This window comes from Mesoplodon mirus, assembly GCF_964341445.2.
Source record: "Mesoplodon mirus genome assembly, chromosome: 11".
In the NCBI taxonomy this organism is placed as follows: Eukaryota; Metazoa; Chordata; class Mammalia; order Artiodactyla; family Ziphiidae; genus Mesoplodon; species Mesoplodon mirus.
Genome location: NC_138987.1, coordinates 34,342,238 through 34,360,310, shown reverse-complemented (window position 1 = coordinate 34,360,310; position 18,073 = coordinate 34,342,238). Strand labels below are relative to the sequence as shown.

At 49.1% G+C, this 18,073-nt stretch overlaps 1 protein-coding gene across 1 annotated transcript in view; it reads left to right on the top strand.

Annotated features, from left to right (window-relative positions):
* The first annotated feature begins 5,754 nt into the window (after positions 1-5,754).
* Positions 5,755-18,073, top strand: part of MYH9 (myosin heavy chain 9) — a 93,138-nt gene continuing 80,819 nt past the window's right edge. The window contains exon 1 of the mRNA XM_082636140.1: positions 5,755-5,958. The gene's annotated coding sequence lies outside the window, so the exon portion shown is untranslated. The remainder of the gene's footprint in view (positions 5,959-18,073) is intronic.

The window sequence follows — 18,073 nt, the reverse complement described above, 5'->3', positions numbered from 1 at the left end:
GATCTTCCCAGACCAGGGCACGAAACCGTGTCCCCTGCATCGGCAGGCGGACTCTCAACAACTGCAGCACCAGGGAAGCCCCCGTCTTGTTTTGTAATCATGTTGTTTCTTTTCTTATTGTTGGGTTTTAAGAATTCTTTGAATATTTTGGATAACAGTCCTTTTTCTGGTTTATTTTTAAGACAGAGAAATCTCCAGGTATGTTTATAGGTAGATGAGCTGCCACGATGCTGAAGAGAAAAAGAATTGGCAGGAACACAAAACTATATATACTGTATATTTGAACTTTATTTCTTTGTGTTACCTGTAACTTTTAATTTTATATAATTACAAACTTAAAGAAAATTGCAAGAATAGTACAAAGGACTCCTATATACCTTTACTCTTTTTTTTTTTTTTTGCCGTACGCGAGCCTCTCACTTTTGCGGCCTCTCCCGTTGCGGAGCACAGGCTCTGGATGCACAGGCTCAGCGGCCATGGCTCATGGGCCTAGCCGCTCCCGGGCATGTAAGATCTTCCCGGACCGGGCACGAACCTGTGTCCCCTGCATTGGCAGGCAGATGCTCAACCACTGAGCCACCAGGGAAGCCCTCCTATATACCTTTTACCAGTCTTTGCCCATTGTTTACATTTTGCTCGAAGTTGATTTTATTTTCCTTTTTTTAATTGAAGTACAATTTACAATCAGTACGTACAGCACACAAGTCTTAAGTGTACAGATCAATGAATTTTACATGTGAATACCCAGTGTAACCACCAACCAGACCAAGATATAGAACATTCCAGTATTCCAGAAGGTTCCCTTGGGTCCTCTCCCATTCACTAACTCTCTTCAAAGGGAAACTCCTGGCTTCTCTCACTAGAGGTTGATTTTGTCTGCTTTAGAACTTCACAAAAATGGAATCATACAATATCTACTTTTTTTTTAAATCTGAACTCTTTCACTCAATGGTATGTCTCTGAGATTCAGTAAAAAAAAAAAAAAGCTTAATTAAGATAGGTCAGATACCATAAAGTTCATCCTTTTAAAGTAAACAATTCAGTTTTGTTGTTTGTTGGTTTTTTTAGCACGTCACAGAGCTGTGCAACCATCTCCCACTATCTAATTTCAGAACATTTTCATTGTCTCAAAAAAAACCTCGCTCATACCCATTAGCAGTAAATTTCTATTCTTTCCTTGCCCCAGCCTCTGGCAACCACTAATCTATTTTCTATCTCCAAAGATTTGCCTGTTTTAGACATTTCAGATGCAAGAGATTACACACTATGGGGTCTTTTGTGACTGGCTCCTCTTACTTAGCATAAAGCTTTTAAGGGGTATCTATGTTGTAGCAGGTGTTAGTACTTCGTCCCTTTATATTGCTGAGTAATATGCCACTGTAGAAACATGCCACAGTCCTGTTTCTCGACTCATCAGTTCCTGGATATGTTGTGGTATTAGTGTTACTGTGTTTTGTACACATAACACTCATTTGTTCTTTTTTATTTCTGGATAGTTGTCCATTGTATGAACATTCTCAATTTATCCATTGTACTCTTGTTGTTGTTGTTTTATAAATATATTTATTTATTTTATTTCTGGCTGCCTTGGGTCTTTGTTGCTGCTCGCGGGCTTTTCTCTAGTTATGGCGAGCGGGGGCTACTCTTCGTTGCGGTGCGCGGGCTTCTCCTTGGGTGGCTTCTCTTGTTGCAGAGCACAGGCTCTAGGCGCACGGGCTTCAGTAGTTGTGGCACTCGGGCTCAGTAGTTGTGGCTCGCGGGCTCTAGAGCGCAAGCTCAGTAGTTGTGGCACACAGGCTTAGCTGCGGAGCACGTGGGATCTTCCCCGACCAGGGCTCGAACCCGTGTACCCTGCATTGGCAGGTGGATTCTTAACCACTGCACCACCAGGGAAGCCCCATTGTACTGTTGATAGGCTTTTCTCTTCCTAGTTTTTGGCTGTGTTAAGCTGCTATGAACATTTCCTTCTTTTTAATTTTATTTATTTATTTATTTATTTTTGGCTGCATTGGGTCTTCTTGCTGCTGCACGCGAGCTTTCTCTATTTGTGGTGAGCAGTGCGCAGGTTTCTCATTGCGGTGGTTTCTCTTGTTGCAGAGCATGGGCTCTAGAGCACAGGCTCAGTACTTGTGGCACACAGGCTTAGTTGCTCCGCGGCATGTGGGATCTTGCCCGACCAGGGCTCGAACCCATGTCCCCTGCATTGGCAGGCGGATTCTTAACCACCGCGCCACCAGGGATGCTCTGAACATTTTTGTACTTGCCTTTGTTGGGCCTGGGCACTCATTTCTGTTGGGTATATAGTTGAGTGGAATTGCTGATCATAGGTTATACAAGTATATTCAACTTTAGTGGATACAGCCAAACACTTTCCCAAAGTGGTTGTAGAAACTTACACTCCCACCAAGAATTTATGAGTTTCAGGAGCTGCTCATCTTTGCCAACACTTGGTATGTTAATTTCAGCCATTATTGTTGGGGTAGTGCTAACTCATTGTGGTTTTAACTTGCATTTTATGATAACTAATGATGTTTAGCACCTTTTCATTTGCTTACTGGCTAGTTATCTTTTTTATGTAGTACTCATTCAAGTCTGCCCATTAAAAAAAATTGGGTTGTCTGTCTTTTTCTTAACATAGATGTTCTTGATAAATTCTGGATACACACCCTTGGTTATATATAATGTACTGTAAATATTTTCTCCTAGTCTGTGGTCTGATTTTTCACTCTCTTAAATGTATCTTTTGATGAATGAAAGCTCTTAATTTTAATGAAGTTCTATTTATCAATTTTTCCTATGGTTCCTATGGTTTATAATTTTTGTGTCTTAAAATTTTTTTTGCCTACTTCAAGGTCATGAAGAGCTTTCTTCTAGAAGTTTAATTGTTTAATTTTCACATTTAGGTCTTGGATTCATCCTAAACTATTTATCTCAAAGGTATAAGACAAGGGGTAAAGATTCATGTTTCCATGTGCAGATAGGCGATTGACCCAGCACCATTTATTAAAAAGACCATCTTTTCCCAACTTATTTTGCAGTGGCACCTTTGTAATAAATCAGATGACCATATATATGTGGATCTCTCAACTTTATTTTAAATATGTGTGTGTATAAAGATTTGAAGGAAATAAGATTTGTTAACAGTTGCTACAGTGTGGTGGTAAGGTTGTGGGTAATTTTGATTTGTCTTCTTTTTGGTATTTTTCTACACCAACCATAATACTATTTTAATACTCAGACAAAAGAGATAAAATATTTTTCTAAAATATTACAAGGGTAGACACCATTGAGGGTGCAGGTTCTGGGAGACAGAGGAAGGGTTAGGTTGGACAGTGAGTAGGAGGGCTTCCTGATTTAGGGAAGGATCCAGGCTAGTAGATGGGGAGGAGAGAATTCAGAGTTTGGCTGACAGGTTATCTTCTGAGTGACCTCAGTTTCCTGGAAAGGGTGGTGTAGGAGGCTGAGGGTGTGGAAAGTGGAAATGATCATTATCCATAATGTTGTGTTGTAAGTACACATTGCTTAGCGGTTTATAAAACACTTATAGGCCTGCTTCTGTGTTCCTCCCAACAGTCCTGCGGGCTGGGCAAGCCCCTGTGAGTACATCCATTTTATTTATTTATTTAAATTTATTTATTTTTATTTTATTTATTGTTGGCTGTGTTGGGTCTTCATTGCCACACGCGGGCTGCATGAGAAGCCCGCCCACTGCAGCGCAGAGTAGCTGCCACTCGCTGCAACTAGAGAAAGCCGGTGCGCAGCAATGAAGACCCAACGCAGCCAAAAATAAATAAATAAAAATAAATTAATTAAAAATAAAGATGACGTGGGGGTGAGTCTTTTTCTCCCAGTTTTGAAAAAATCATGCAAGTGATATATATGTTAGAAATACAGATAAGAAAAAGAAAAAAATCAGTCACAGTCCTTCTGTCAAGACGTAACTCCTACTTACACTTTGATATAATGCCTTTTAAACCTCGTTCTTTCTCTGAGACATAACACATATGTACACACATAACACAAACATTATGAAAAAATAAATGAAATCCTGCTATCATAGCATTCTATAATTTGCTCTTCCTCACTTAGTATATTTTAAGTCAGTAAATACAAATCTACATACAATTTTTGATGACTTTCTGGGTACTATTCAACATGTGGATATATCAAAATTTATTCAACCTCTTACATTGTACATTTATTTCTAATATTTAATGACTATAAACAATGTTGTAAAGAACTTTTAAACCCATCTTGGTGCACTTTTCCAATTATTATTTTATGATTAATTATCAGAGAAAATTGATCAATTTACTTTCCCACCTGTATCTCTAAACCTGGCTAACAATGGACATTTTTATTCTTTTTTTTTTTTGTAATTTGATAGGTGAAAAATGGCATCCCGTGTAGTTTTGTTTGCATTTCAGATGACTAATTTTTTCATAATTACGGGCCATTTATATTTCTTCTTTTTTAATAGCCTCTTCCTTTTTTGGCTATTTTTATTTTGGAGTATTGGGGTTTTTTTTATGGAAGCAGAAGAGCTCTTTACATATTGTTGATAATAATTCTTTGTCACAGAGTTGCAAAATCTTTTTTCCAGTTTTCTCTTGCCTTTAGATCATACTTTTTTTGAAGCTCATTTGGGAGAATAGTCATGATAGGAAGAACATTCCAAAAGGAAAGAGTAATGAGAAATTTGCCCTTTAGATATAAAATGTATTATAAAGCTACCATCCTTAAAGTATTGTGGAACTGGCACAGGAACACACAGAAAGGTCACTGGATACAACTCAGAAACAGATCCAAGAATATATGAGTTCGGTAGGTGATGGTGGTGTGTGGATAGCTGGCTATTACAAAAATTATATTCCATTTCTTTCCCACTCCAGAATTTAAATGAATTCCAGATGGATTAAAAATGTAAAAAAATCTTAAAAAAACAAAATTAATCCTCTTGTTGTGGGCAGTAACCAGGAAAAAAAAAATGTGCTTTGCCTACCTAAAAAACCCCAAGAAAACATTTTGCAACAAATACCCGAAAGGAAGTGTGCGAGTTAACCACGTGGAGGTAAGGAGAGGCTCGGAAGGGCACTCCAGGCTCAGGGAACCCGTTCGTGCAAAGGTCTGGAGGCTGAAAGACGGTAGCATGCCCACTGTAAAGAGAGCGTCAGAAATCGAACTTAGGGCGCACAAAACGGATCCGGGGCTGAGTCCAGGTCCGCCTCCACATGCCTTCTTAATTGTAAAATAGCACTTTTCCCATATATGGTACTTAATGTCTGTTCTGGTAGAATGACATGGGTCAGGGAAAACAGCTCGCCGGGCGGGGTGTCAGAAACCCGGACTTCCCCAGTCTGCTCCCGCCTGGCCTCGCCCTGGGTCAGGCAATGCGCCAAAATCCCGGCCGGGAGGCCTCTGCGAGTCTAATCCTCCTGATTGGACTCGCTCTGTGTCAATCCTCCTCCTGGAACCTGGCTGTTTGTTGGGCCCGCCCTAGGGGGCGGGGCTCCCGCCTAGGAAGCGCGGGGGAAGGTGGAGAGGGTGGAGGTGGGGGCGAATGGGGAGAATGAATTCCCACCCCTCTGGCCCCATAGGCTCCGCCCGCTGCCTTCCCACAGGTCAAGATGTCTGTCCATCATGACCAGAAGCGGGCTGGAGTGGGTGAGACAACTCGGGAGGAGGATTCGTCCCGCCAGGCTCCGCCCCGCAGCCGGCGCCCCGCTCGGAATGGGCCCGCGCGGAGAGGGCGGGGCGGGAAGGAGGCGAGGAGCCGAGCAGGGTGCGGTGAGGCGCGCATATCACCGCGGTTCCTGAGCAGGGCACCGAAGGCTGAGCGAGGCTGACCTGCCGCAGTTCCCCCCTCAGGCGCTCGCCCCATCCCGTAGTCGCCCGAGCGCTCGAGAAAGACCTCTTGGGAGAAGCAGCGCTTGTTCCCCGGGACAGATCCAGGTTCAGGTGAGCGAGCCCCACCGGCGGGTCCCGCCCCAAGCAGGCGGGCGGCTACGGGACGCGCGGCGTCTGAGGCAAGCGGGACGACGTGTGGTTCTTGGCCTCCGCGCGGCCGGCGACCGGCGCGGGCGGGCGCGAACGCTGAGGGGCCGGTCCGGGGCACCGCATCCTTCGCTCCGGGGGGGTCTCCGGGACCTCTGCGCGGACGCTCGGGGAAGGCGCCGATGGAAGCGAGGCCTTGGGGAGCAGAGGAAGGCTTCGGGGCCGAGCGCTCCCCGGAAACCCTTCGTTCCCCCCGCCCCCTCCCGCTGGCGCACTCCGCCAGCCGGGCACCCGGGAGCCTCGACCTCCCCCTGCTGTCGGGGCACGCGCCCCGCCCTCGCCTCGCCCAGTGCCCAAGTTGGGCAAACTTTTTAACCCCTTCTGGGGAGCCTCTGTCCCTTGGACCCAGCCGCACGGGTGAGGGTAAGGTGGGAGGCTCGGGGCGGGGGCTCCTTTTGAAGTTGCCGGGCGTTTTCGAAACGGAGGTAACGGGTAGGCGGGGACCGTTTGGCAGCTGTCAGGGCGTCCTCCTGAGTCAGAATCGGACAGTCCTGCTGCAGACATTGCGCTCTGCTGTTTCACCCCTCCGCTCCAGACTTCCTCATTCGGCCGGCTGCGATCGTCTGGGCGAAGGAGGGGAACCGGGAGAGGTGCGGGTGGGTGCATGCGAAGGGGTACCCGGCGGAGACCGCGGCTCGAGGCAGGAAAGACTCCCCTCCTCCCCCACAGATCCTCATCCGCTGACTTTTGACTTCTGCTCCCCGGGAGAGGAAAGTCCGCACCAATGTCCGCGGGCCCGGCGCGCACCTGATTCCAGCGCACCTGTGGGCCGCCCCAGCAGGGCGGGGGCGGGGAGAGCTGGGCCCTGCTCCTCCAGGATCCGGCCTGGGCTATTGCATCGTTCCCGTTTGGGCCAGATCCGGGGTTTTCTACTTACCTCCCACCCCCACCCCGCCCCATTTGTCCCTGTGCAGGGTCCTCACCCCATGCTATCCTGGGGCCACGCCGAGGGCGGGACTGAATCCCCCCATCGCATGCCTCCCGAGAACCCCGGTGTCTCAAACAGGCCGAGTACCCTCCTGGACCAGGTTGCCGGCCGTTTTGAGGAGGGGGCAGGGCGAGCGTCGGGGCTGCTGTCTGCGGCCCCACCCAGCCGGTGTGGGGAGAAGGTTCCCGGGAAGTCCCAGGTCCTGGGGACCGGCGGTTCTCTCCGCTGGGCACTTGAGAGGCCCAGTCGCTTCTCGGTTCAGTGCACCCTTTCCTGGGTTTAACAGGATTGCAAAGTAACTGTTGAGTAACTGTCGAAGGGGAAGAGGCTTAGCGCCTTCCTGCAACACTGTGGCCATTTCTGACTATCTAAGCCTGTAACCTCACCGAGTGCTTTATTCCCTTTTTGGTAAGGAGGGAGGCTGCCTTAAGGCCTATTTAGACAGTCACTTGATTAATATTAGTCAATTTATGTACAAGGCTGCTAGGGGTGGGGGAGGGTACACAGATGTGTAATTGAGCAAATATTTAACTGGCTTCTCTGTGCCAGGGACTCTGCCAGGTGGTAGGGGTGTGAGGTTGAGCAAGACCTGGCCCCTGCCCTGGGGCATCTAGGGGAGAGCTGAAACAAATCTGCAGATGACTCTAATGTGAGGCGAAGATGACAGAGACCACAGAAGGGTGCTGTGAGTCATGGGGATTGGGAGAAAGGAGCCAGCCTATCTGCGGGGGAACCCAGAGGCCTCTGCCCAGGGGCAGTTGACAGTCCTTAAGGGGAAATAGTGGCCCAGTGACTGAAATACAAAAGCAGCCTGTAATGAGTGTCCCAAGCAGGCCGCAGACAAAGGACTCGAGGAATTCTGAGAGGGGGCCACTACTGTCTGGGATGAGGAGGGAAGCCGCCCCCAGGAAGGAGGACGTTGCAGGTTTGGCAAACCGAGGCAAGCATTCAGTGTCGGGAAAGTGAGGACTCATTTAGTGGATAATTGAGGGGTAATTAAAAACATCAAGAGATTGCTCCATGTAATTTGAGAGCCGCTGTGCCCCCAGATGGCTGCAGGGTGACACTGAAAAGCTCTACTCTTCACATTCAGCAAGTCCCGGCAGTGCCTGTGGGCAGATCCAGGTGCTGGGATTGGCAGGCTCTGTTTGGGGAAGGGCAATCCAAGAGGTGCATCTGTGGGGCTCCTAGTCTGAAGGGCACATGAGGGTAGAGGAGAGAGAGGGGCAGGGCTTTTTGGGTTTTATTTTTTATTTTTAAACTTTTTAACCTAAGGGGTTGGAGATGGGACAACCTCCCTCTTACAGGATGAAGGACGCATGTTAATCACAGCCTGCCTCTTGCCCGTTTTTGCTCCAGAAAAAAACAAAACAAGGATCTGTTACGGCTTTTTAAAGGGAGAAAAGCACACTCAAAAAATGCTGCATTGTTGTGTTGCCTGGTGGAGGGTATTGCTAGAAGCCAGGCTAGCTGTGCTTTCTTCACTTCCTCTTCCAGCTAATCCTTCCATAAAGTACTTAAGACAGCCCTTACCAGCTTGACATCTTTATTTCAAAAGGAGAGGAGGGCTTGGCTGTTGTTTTCCTTTGAGCCTGGCCCTACCCTTCTCTTGGAGGGGGAGAAAGAGAAACCCAAGGCAAAGGGGAAAAAGAAAAAAAAAATCCGTGCCTTGACAGCTTCCTCCCAAGCATCATGTTCCAAAAATATTTAGAATAACAAAATCTGTGTGTCTTCTTAATTAAACAAACGTCCTAATTTGCTGAGCATAAAACAGCATCTCTGCCCGCAGGGGCAGGAAGTGCATTTTCCCTTTGTGCAGCCTCAGAGAGTCACTGCCTCTCGGCTTTAACCCTTGGTGTGCTGAGCCCCTGGGCTTAAGCCCTCTGGTGACAATGGCATGGAACCCTGGCTGCCCCCTGGGAAGCAGTGAGCCTGTGACTTAATGGAATCCCGTTCTTTAGAGCTGGGAAGAGTGGGGTCGTGAGCTTTGGTACTAGACAGAGTTCAGCTCCCGACCCTGCCACTTATATGACTGTAGGCAAGTCATGACACCTCCCTGAGCCTCAGTGTCCTCATCTGTAATATGGGAATCATGGCACTTATCCTGCAGGGTTAGATGTAAGAACTAAAAGAAATAAAGTATATAAAGGGCCTGATATATAGTGACTATGTACGTTTTTAACTTAACTCCTGGGTTGTCAGGTGAGGAAACGGGAGGCGGGGTAGATGGATTTCCCGGCTCTTAGCGCAGTGCTCTTTGTACTTCTAAAAATGGTGCGCTTGTGTGTGTGCAGTGCTCATTGACCACAAAGCCCGAGTGGTAAAAACACAGGTGCTTCCGGGTCCCATCTGCTGATGCTTTTGGATGCTCTTGGTGATGCGCTTGTGCTCACTAGCCTTGTTGCAGGGCCCTGGCCCAGGCAGAAGGTACACAAACTCACTGTGATTTTAGTTCTCAAACACGGTTTCCGTGATCTAGGAGAGAGCCAAGGGGTGACATGGAAAGAGCACTGGACTTAGCGTCTGGAGGCCTGGCTTCCGGCTCTGGCTCTGGTTGGGGGAACATTTGATTTTGGTAGAAGGTGCCATATCGCTCCGTAAAGGCATCATACCAGTTTATGTGTCCACCAGTTATACCTGAGAGGGCTTGGGAAACTGAAGCACGCACTTTAATTTCTCCAAGATTAATTTTAATTTCTCCAAGATGCCCCAGTTTCTTAGGCCCTCTCATGCCCTGTTGGTGGGAGTCTAAGTTGTAACAGCTCTCTTTTTAGGAGGTAGTTTGGCAATATCTGTCAAAGCATTATCTTTCTGACTGATTTCTAGGAACTCACCCGGCAGATAAACGTGCAAAAGGAAATGTCCGAGGATATTCGTTGCAGCATCGTCATTAGAAAAAGACAGGAAACAAGCCAACTGTCCATTAAGAGGGTCAGATAAATCATGGCACAGCTGTACAGTGGGAATCCTTGCAGCCCTTAAAAAAATGAGGCTGACCTATAGGTACCGATAGGCCATACTCTTCAAGATATATTGTAAGTGGATAAAACTAGAAGCAAAGTAGGATACATGTTGCTCCCTTTTGGGTGAAACAGGGTATGTCGCCTGGGCTCTATTCACGGAAAGCTACAGAAACCCGGGTAATAGTGGTTGTCTCTAGATAGGGCCCAGGAAGCTGAAGTCCGGGGTGAGCATTACTTTTTTCACTAAATGCCTTTTCACATGCGTTACCCTTAAATAGTCAAAAATTCAAAATTTTCTTAGTTTTATTATCTATACAAATAAGTGGTTGGCTGGCCAGTCTTAGAGGTCTCCCCTTTAAAATACATTTTGCGCAGGATCCCAGGTTGCACACTGAGTGCCTATTGTATGCAGGGAAGGAGGAAGAGTCTTAAAAATGGGCTGAATTGCTCTGTGGTTGGAACATTTTCGGGCCTGTTTTCTTCTCCATGATGTCATATTATCACCAGAGTAACCCCTTTAAACAAATGTCTACTCTGATCCACTCCCTCGTGTTCTGGAAAATGGTAGATGATTGCTTTTTCTCTGCAGTATGAGAAAAGGAAGCCTGCAAGATGTATCTGGAAAGTATTTCAGGATGCCCCTTTGCCAGCTTTCCCACAATCCCCCTGGCTCCAAACGGTCCTCTTGTTCTTGCCTGGGGAGACCATCCTGACCAGAAGACCAGACCTTTATTCTCTTGGGTCCTCCTCATTTGGAAACTTGGGGTCATTGCACCCCACCCCGTCTCTGGTTGTCCCTCACACATCTGGCCTGTGGTTTTTATGTATTAATAACATTGGAAAAGCCCAAATTCTTGAGAAAATGTGATCAGAGGGGTGTTTTGAATTGGACGGCCCCGATCCCCCTCTCAAGGAGGACTGCCTTAGTCTTGCATGATGTGGGCCCCGGAGAAGATGTAGGCTCTGCTCACCACCGCGTTGGTGCTTTCAGCCGGTGGAAGACCCCTTCAGGGTCTCGGGCAGGGCTGTGTCCCTCCCAGGCAGCCTGTAGGCCTCCTGGAAAGATGGTGTGAGTCACACATGAGTACCCAAAATGAGCCTGCGTCTAAAATGGGCCTGCCACCCCATGGGCGGGCGGTTTGAAGTCTGGATGCCAACCTGTATCTGCCCCCTCTGCCTGCACCTGCCCCTCAGGCTTTGAGGGCACCAGATATTTGGGGAGCTGCCCCCTTGCGTCTGATGCGGGTCTCTTTAAAAAGTAACTGAGGCAGGCAGGCAGGCAGGCAGGCTGCTGTTGGAATTTCTCAGGCCCCCATTCTGCTGACTGGTTTCTCCAGCCTGAGGTGATTCAGCACCCAGGATGGGACACAGCACACCCTGGCCTGGGCAGGTGGGCCCAGAGAAGGCTCCTGGCCGACCTTTGGCTGAGGGCGAGGCCGTGTAGGGAGTTTCTCCTCAGCCTGACTCTCAGGTTCTCACAGTGGTGCCTTCAGCAGCTGTCTTCATCTCTAGCCTGGTGGGGAAGCCTCCTGCTGTGGCTGGAGGGAACCTTGCAGGGCCTTCTGGAAGTTGCCACTGAAGGGTATAGCTTCCTGCCTGGGCAGGTTGGGCTGTGGCCTGCAGGGAAGTTGAAGGTGCAACTGACCCTCCCCCCGCCTGCAGGTCACTTCCTTGGGGCCTCTCAGAGTTCCTTGGTCCTTATGGTCCTTACCGTGTTGCCCAGAGGACCAGGAGTCCTCCAGGGGAGGTCCCTCTCTCCCTCTCTCACCTCCGTGGACATTATTTTGGGAACTTCCATCTCAGGTTTTCTTTTCCTTTCATTTAACTCTAATCCTGAATGATGCCCCTCTTAAAAGGAAAATCAACAGCGACAGGACAGTCCTCCCTACTGAATTTGCTTAGGATTATAGAATGTCTGAGCTGGAAGGGGTCTTGGGGATAGTGTAATTTTTGCCGCCTCCCCCCGCAATTAGAGGAGTGAGTCGCCCAAGCTCATTCTGTGAGTTGGTAGAAGAAAGCTCTGGCCCCTGGTTTCCTTCCCTCAACCCCAGTGCCTTTCTCTCAAAATCATGTGGCCTCGCTTAAAAGTGTTTTTGAGCTGTTATCATGCCTTTCCTCAACTTTATGCACTGTTTAGCCCAGCAACACGTACTTAGCTCCTTTAATCTTCCCTCAAGAGTCTGTTTTTCCACACCCTTAATCTTTTTCTTTTTCGGGGTTGGGGGGGAGGGGCCCAAGGGTTAAGAAATGGGGTGGGAAGTGTTTCGGGTTTCTCTAAACTTCTTCCAGTTGGACAGTTCCACTTGGGCTGGAAGTTCCTGTAGCTCAAAAATCAATATTTCACATGGGGCAGCGCCAGGCAGCGAGCGGGTGGGCCACTCAGAGAGCCACACTAGCTTTCCACGGTCCTTCAGCCAGTCCTGGTTTCTAGTAATTTTAAGTCACTTAACGTCTTGGGTGATCGCTGTGTTGTATCTTTGATACAAAACCCATGTAGAGGGAACCAAACCAGGGCTTTGGGATCTGGTGGAGCTAAGACCAGACCCTTGCCTTTCCTCCCACTGTTAGGCTGGAGCCTCAGTTTCCTCATCGGCCACATGGAGATGTCGCTTTTGTAGGCTTGTTGTAATTTACCTATAAATATATGCCAAGTGGGCCAGTTCTTGTCCTCCTCCTCTTCCTCCCTTTTGCAGGTCGTCACCAACATCCTCTGTCCTCCGGTGTTTAGAGATGTATGTTCAGGTTTTAAAGATTTTGAATTTGTGCAACAAGCCCGTCCCTTGATAGCAAGGTGTGGTGAGATGACTGAGGAACCTGCGAAAAGATTCCCTGGGCTTGGAGGCTGAGGTTTTCCAGGCCTGCAGCCTTTGCATTCTTCTCCCCAGACCATACAGTTCAACTGGTGACTGATCTGAGTCGGTTTAAGCATTTTAAAAAAGCAATTATAAAGCTGCCAGGGCACCTTTTTTTCGAGTTGTCTATGTTCAAAAGCCGCCACATTTCCTGTGTTTTGCATTAAGTCACAGGGCTGGAGAAGGCAGCTTCCTGTCTGATAAACATAAAGACGAGGCATTTGGAACCATTTGGGTGACTTAATCTAACTGGGCTGGAATGGAAGAGAAGGTTTTAGACCCCGCTGAATTGAGAGGTCAGAAGCGGGGTCTTTTTTCATCTCTCCATCCCCAGTTTCTCGCCAGTGCCGGGCATAAACTTGACCTCTCGTCCTTGTTGCACGAGTGGAGTTCAGGTCTCACTGGTACCTGTGCCCGTAAGCCTGGGGACGCGGAGGCCCAGGCAGCCAAAGCTCTAGATTGCCAGTTAGTGATCTCTCCATTTCATAAAAAGCGGATGCTCGGTACTTGTCTGGAAATCTCTGGGGTAAGACAGTTGGTGGCAGGGAGCTATTTTAAAGTTTTTGTCTATTTTTTGATATTGAAGAGCCAACTGTTGGGTATTGATCCCAAATTTCTTGGCCAAGTCAGTCATCAAAGATGCCTTGGGCTCCTGCTGTGTGGCCTGCCCTGTGCTGGGCCTGCTGGGGCTTCAGTGGGGACGAAGGCAGAGAGCCCATCCCTGGCCTCAGGAGCCTTACCCTTTATTAGGGAGTTGGGACACTGGGACAGAGACTTGGGACGTGAGGCAGCCCGTGCCACCCTGAGTGAGCAGGGATTTCTGGGCATCTCAAGCCAGCTTCCTGGAGGCTAGGATCACCTGGGAGGAGGAGGGAAGATGAGGAAGGTGGGCAAGGAAGGAAGGAAGAGGCTCTGGTGGAGGGACACTGGCCTGGTAATCAGGATATCTAGGTTGAAGTCCCAGCTCTGCCCGTAATAGTAATAACAATAAGAGTTAAATTTTACTGACCACTTGCTAGGTACCAGGTGCTGTGCTAGTGCTTTTACATGAATTCTCTCATTTAATTCATTCCCAGGAGGTAGGAAGTTAATCCCCATTTTACAGATGAGGAGACTGAGGAGGGATTCAGACTCAGGCGCTCTGACCCCTGTGTGTCCTTACAGATGCCCTTCTCTCCTGGACTTGCCTGTGCTCACTTGGCAGTGAGGGGTTGGGCTGGTCCCTGAGTCCTCCTTCCTCGCCAGTGGCCGAGAATTAATGAAAAGAGTAGAGCCTTGGGCCGGGGCAGAATGGGGCTCCTCATCCCTAGTGCGGTTGGCTGTTTGGAGCGAGGTTACCAGTTCGATAGTGTTGCCTTGGCTACTGACTTCACCTTTAACCTCAACCGACCATTTTTCAAATGTGTGTGTGTTTTGTCCTAAGGGAGGGCAGCGTAAATCCCGGCTGCCGTGCCTGCCTGCTGTTGGCGGGGCCCTGGCTGGTCCTCACTGGGAGCCAGAGGGCCCGCCACCATCTCCACAGTGGGCTCTTCTTGACATCAGCCCACTTGCAGACTTGCATTCCTTCCTGCTTCATTTGTCCATCTGTCTATTATCATTCAGTAACCACTCCTCAGAGCTTTACAGTATATGCTGGGTGCTTGCCTGGGTGCTGGGAATAAGGAGGGGAAGGAATCAGGGGCCCTTGTTTCCAGGAGCTGTTGGTGTCCCACCAGAGTGCTGGGGGCCCAGGGGGATCTGAGAAGGCTTCCTGGAGGAGGCAGCATCTGAGCTGATTGCAAGGTAGGGACGTGGCACAGCACGTCCAGGGAACAGGGCTGGGACCTTGTTCATTCACTCAGACTTCGGTGGAGCTTTGTAAGGGTGATGCAGGTGGCCAAGGCCCTCTGAGTCACCCTGGGCTAGTAAAAGATTTCTTCTCCTCCTTAGTGGCTCCAGGACCTGGCCCCATCTCAAAGCCCCTTAAGCAGCCCAAATGGCCCATTAAGGTCTGCTTCCCTGTGCCATTTCCTGGGAACTGTGGTGGTATGGGATTCCACTCCCAGGCCCTTAACCTCTGGGTGGCTGCTGGGAATTCTGCCTGTGCTCTCTGGTTATGTGATCAGCAAGCACACTGTTCCCAGCTGAAGGATTTGGGATGAGATTTTTCATGGAGTGTTGAGAAAGACAATTGTTCCTGGAATAGGTTCCCTGTTTTTAAAAAATTAATTTATTTTTGGCTGCGTTGGGTCTTCATTGCTGTGTGCGGGCTTTCTCTAGTTGCGGCGAGCGGGGCTACTCTTCATTGCAGTGCGTGGGCTTCTCATTCTTGTGGCTTCTCTTGTTGCAGAGCACAGGCTCTAGGCGCGCGGGCTTCAGTAGTTGTGGCTCGCGGGCTCCAGAGCGCAGGCTCAGTGGTCGTGGCGCACGGGCTTAGTTGCTCCGCGGCATGTGGGATCTTCCCGGACCAGGGCTCGAACTTGTGTCCCCTGCATGGGCAGGCGGATTCTTAACTACTGCACCACCAGGGAAGCCCCTAGTTTCCCTTTTTAAAGTAAAAGAAAAGCGGGGAGGGGAGGTTTGTTTATAGCACAAACAATATAATAACAAACCTGGCAAGAAGCAAATTTGCCCTTCATTCCATCCACTGTTTGCATTTTTCTGGGTTTCCTGTCCATATACTTGCATATTTTACAAAATTAAAGCTAAAATTAAATATTAAATTAGATACCGTCGTGTGTTCTGACTACTCATTGCTGTAATATAAAGTTTCCTATGTTGCAGCAGTTTCCACAGTTATTATTTTAATGGCTATGTTATGGTCCACGGTGGGAAAGAACCATTATTGACTTTGCCAGAAAGTTCCATGGGTTTTATTGAGTCTTTTGGAAATTCATTCATGCAGCAAATACAGAAACTGCTGGGTGGTTAGGATGTAGATGAATGAGACATCCCAGATCCTGCCCTCAGGGGACTCACAGTCTATACCGAGGGAAGAATCACTTCACTTGGGTGTCGTGGGTTGTGATGGTGGTGAGCCCTGGAGAAAGTGGCAGCTTAGACGCCCTGGTAGAGTTGATGGAAAACAGGTAAAACCACTTTGTCATCAGTGGTGAGAAAGTGCAGGAACATGGACCTGGGAGATCTTTTTGGGCTCACTGGAGGAAGATCTTTATGCCCTCCCTCCCCGAGTGGTTGGTTCGTGCAGGTCTGGACCAGAAAATGCCCGGGGTGGGGTGGCGGTGGGCGGTAGTGAGGGACAGCGACTCCGAGGGACCATGTCAGTGGGGAGGTGGGGGGTCCTGGCCCTCCTGAGGGAGGCCCCTTGGTGGCCACGGTGGGAGGCGGCCAAGGGTGGGGACAGCAGGGGTGTGCGGTGGGGACGTCTGAGAACCGTCCAAACCCAGGCAGGCCCCTTGGGCTGTGCTGTGGCTCCTGCCTCTGGGGAAGGAACCAACTGTAGCAACAAGTTGCAACAGTGTAGTTTTGTTGTAAAGAGGAAGTTGCAGAATCCTAGTGGCTGCTTTTGAGCAGACAGATCTTTACAACAGTAAAGGAGTTTTGGGGGGCGGGGCAGGGCTGGGTGTGAGGGGAGAAGGCAGGTGGTCAAGGGCCTAGAAACTGGGCTACAGTGTCTTTGCTCTGGTGTTTTCCTTCATTCCAGATTAATGGCTTCCTTGCCAAGGCTTCTTCCCTCTTTCCAGCTGCCCACTGCCCCTGTCCCCCAGCCCCAGCTTCTGGCTCAAGGGAGCCTGGCCTGAATGCTGCAGTCTTCCTAGAGCGCAGGAGAGAAGCCAGCCCCATCCCCGTACCCGCGCACCGAGGGCGTGAGAGGGAATGAGAGGGCCAGGGCGGGACGTGGTCACTGGGACACCGCCGTGGTTCTGTCTGTTTCAGGTTTTGCCGACCTCATCGGGTCCCCTCTCCAGGCTGCAGCGGCGGTTTGGATCAGTACCAGGTCCGCAGGGTTGAGGTTTGAGTAGGAGAACTCTGTCGTGGTCCTCAGTGTGCTCCCCCCCTCCATCAAATACACACTCAAAAAACCAAAAACAAACCCTAAACCTCACCTAACCTTATTTTTTACATATTGACTTTAAATTAGTAATGAGAATAAACCATTAACTGGGGATTTCAGCACTTAGTAGATTAATGTTCCCTGGTGGTCAAGGTGAGGTCCAGTGTGTATCTTTTTTAAATCTCCTGTCACCTTATTTACACTACTGTTTGGCGGTGATTATAGACTAGAGGTTATCTTTGAATTTATACTATTTAAAATTATTTACCAGCTTTTATATTGGAGGAGGAGAGGTGGGGCCGGAATAGAGAATTAGATAAAGCAGGAGGAGGAGGCAGCGGGGCGTGGGGAAGGGAGTGGGCGACTCTAGAAGTGGCAGCTGGGTTTAAATCCCATTTTCACTCAGTTTATTTATTCATTAAATATGTATCAAATGCTGGCTGTGTGCTAGAGACTGTTTCAGTGCTGGGGATACATGACTGGATAAAAGTAACCAAAGTCTGTGGTTGACATTCCAGTGGGGAGAAGCAGACAGCAGCCAGCCAAACAGGCTCACCGTGGCAGGTCAGGGTGGTGGTCATGCTGTAGAGAATGATGGTCAGGTGAAGGCATGTACAGAGCAGCACAGACGGGGCTGCTTAAACAACAGAAATTTATTTCTCACAGTTCTGGAGGCTGGAAGTCCAAGATCACAGTGTCTGCAGGGTTGGTTTCTGCTGAGGTCTCTCTCCTTGGCTTGCAGGTGGCCGCCCTCTTGCAGCCTCTTCTCTCAGTCTTCCCTCTTTGCACACATCCCTGCTGTGTCCCTGTGTCCAACCCCCCTCCTCTTACTAGGACACCAGTCAGATTGGATTAGGGCCCACCCTCATGGTCTCATTTTCACCTAAATACCTCTTTAAAGACCCTCTCTCCAAATACAATCACATTCTGAGGTTCTGGGGGTGAAGGCTGCACTATGAATTTGGGGGGCAGAGTGCAGACCATAAGAGGGGAGAGGGGAGTGGGTATGTGTCAGTGTCAGAGGAGGCCTCTCTAACCCAGGGACACTCTATCGGTCCCTCTAGGACTTCTCTCTACTTCACCAGTTGTTCCTTTAACTGCTTCGAGCCCCAGTTTGCTCACCTGTAAAATCTGGTTAATAAAACCCACCTCTTGGTGTCCTTTGGGCAGCTAAAGTGTGGAAGTCACTCCGTGCACTGTCTGGTTCATGGGGGACCCCCAGTAAATGTGTCCCCATACCCTCTCCTGCCCCCCGCCTGCCCTTGGTTCACAGAGCGCCTTT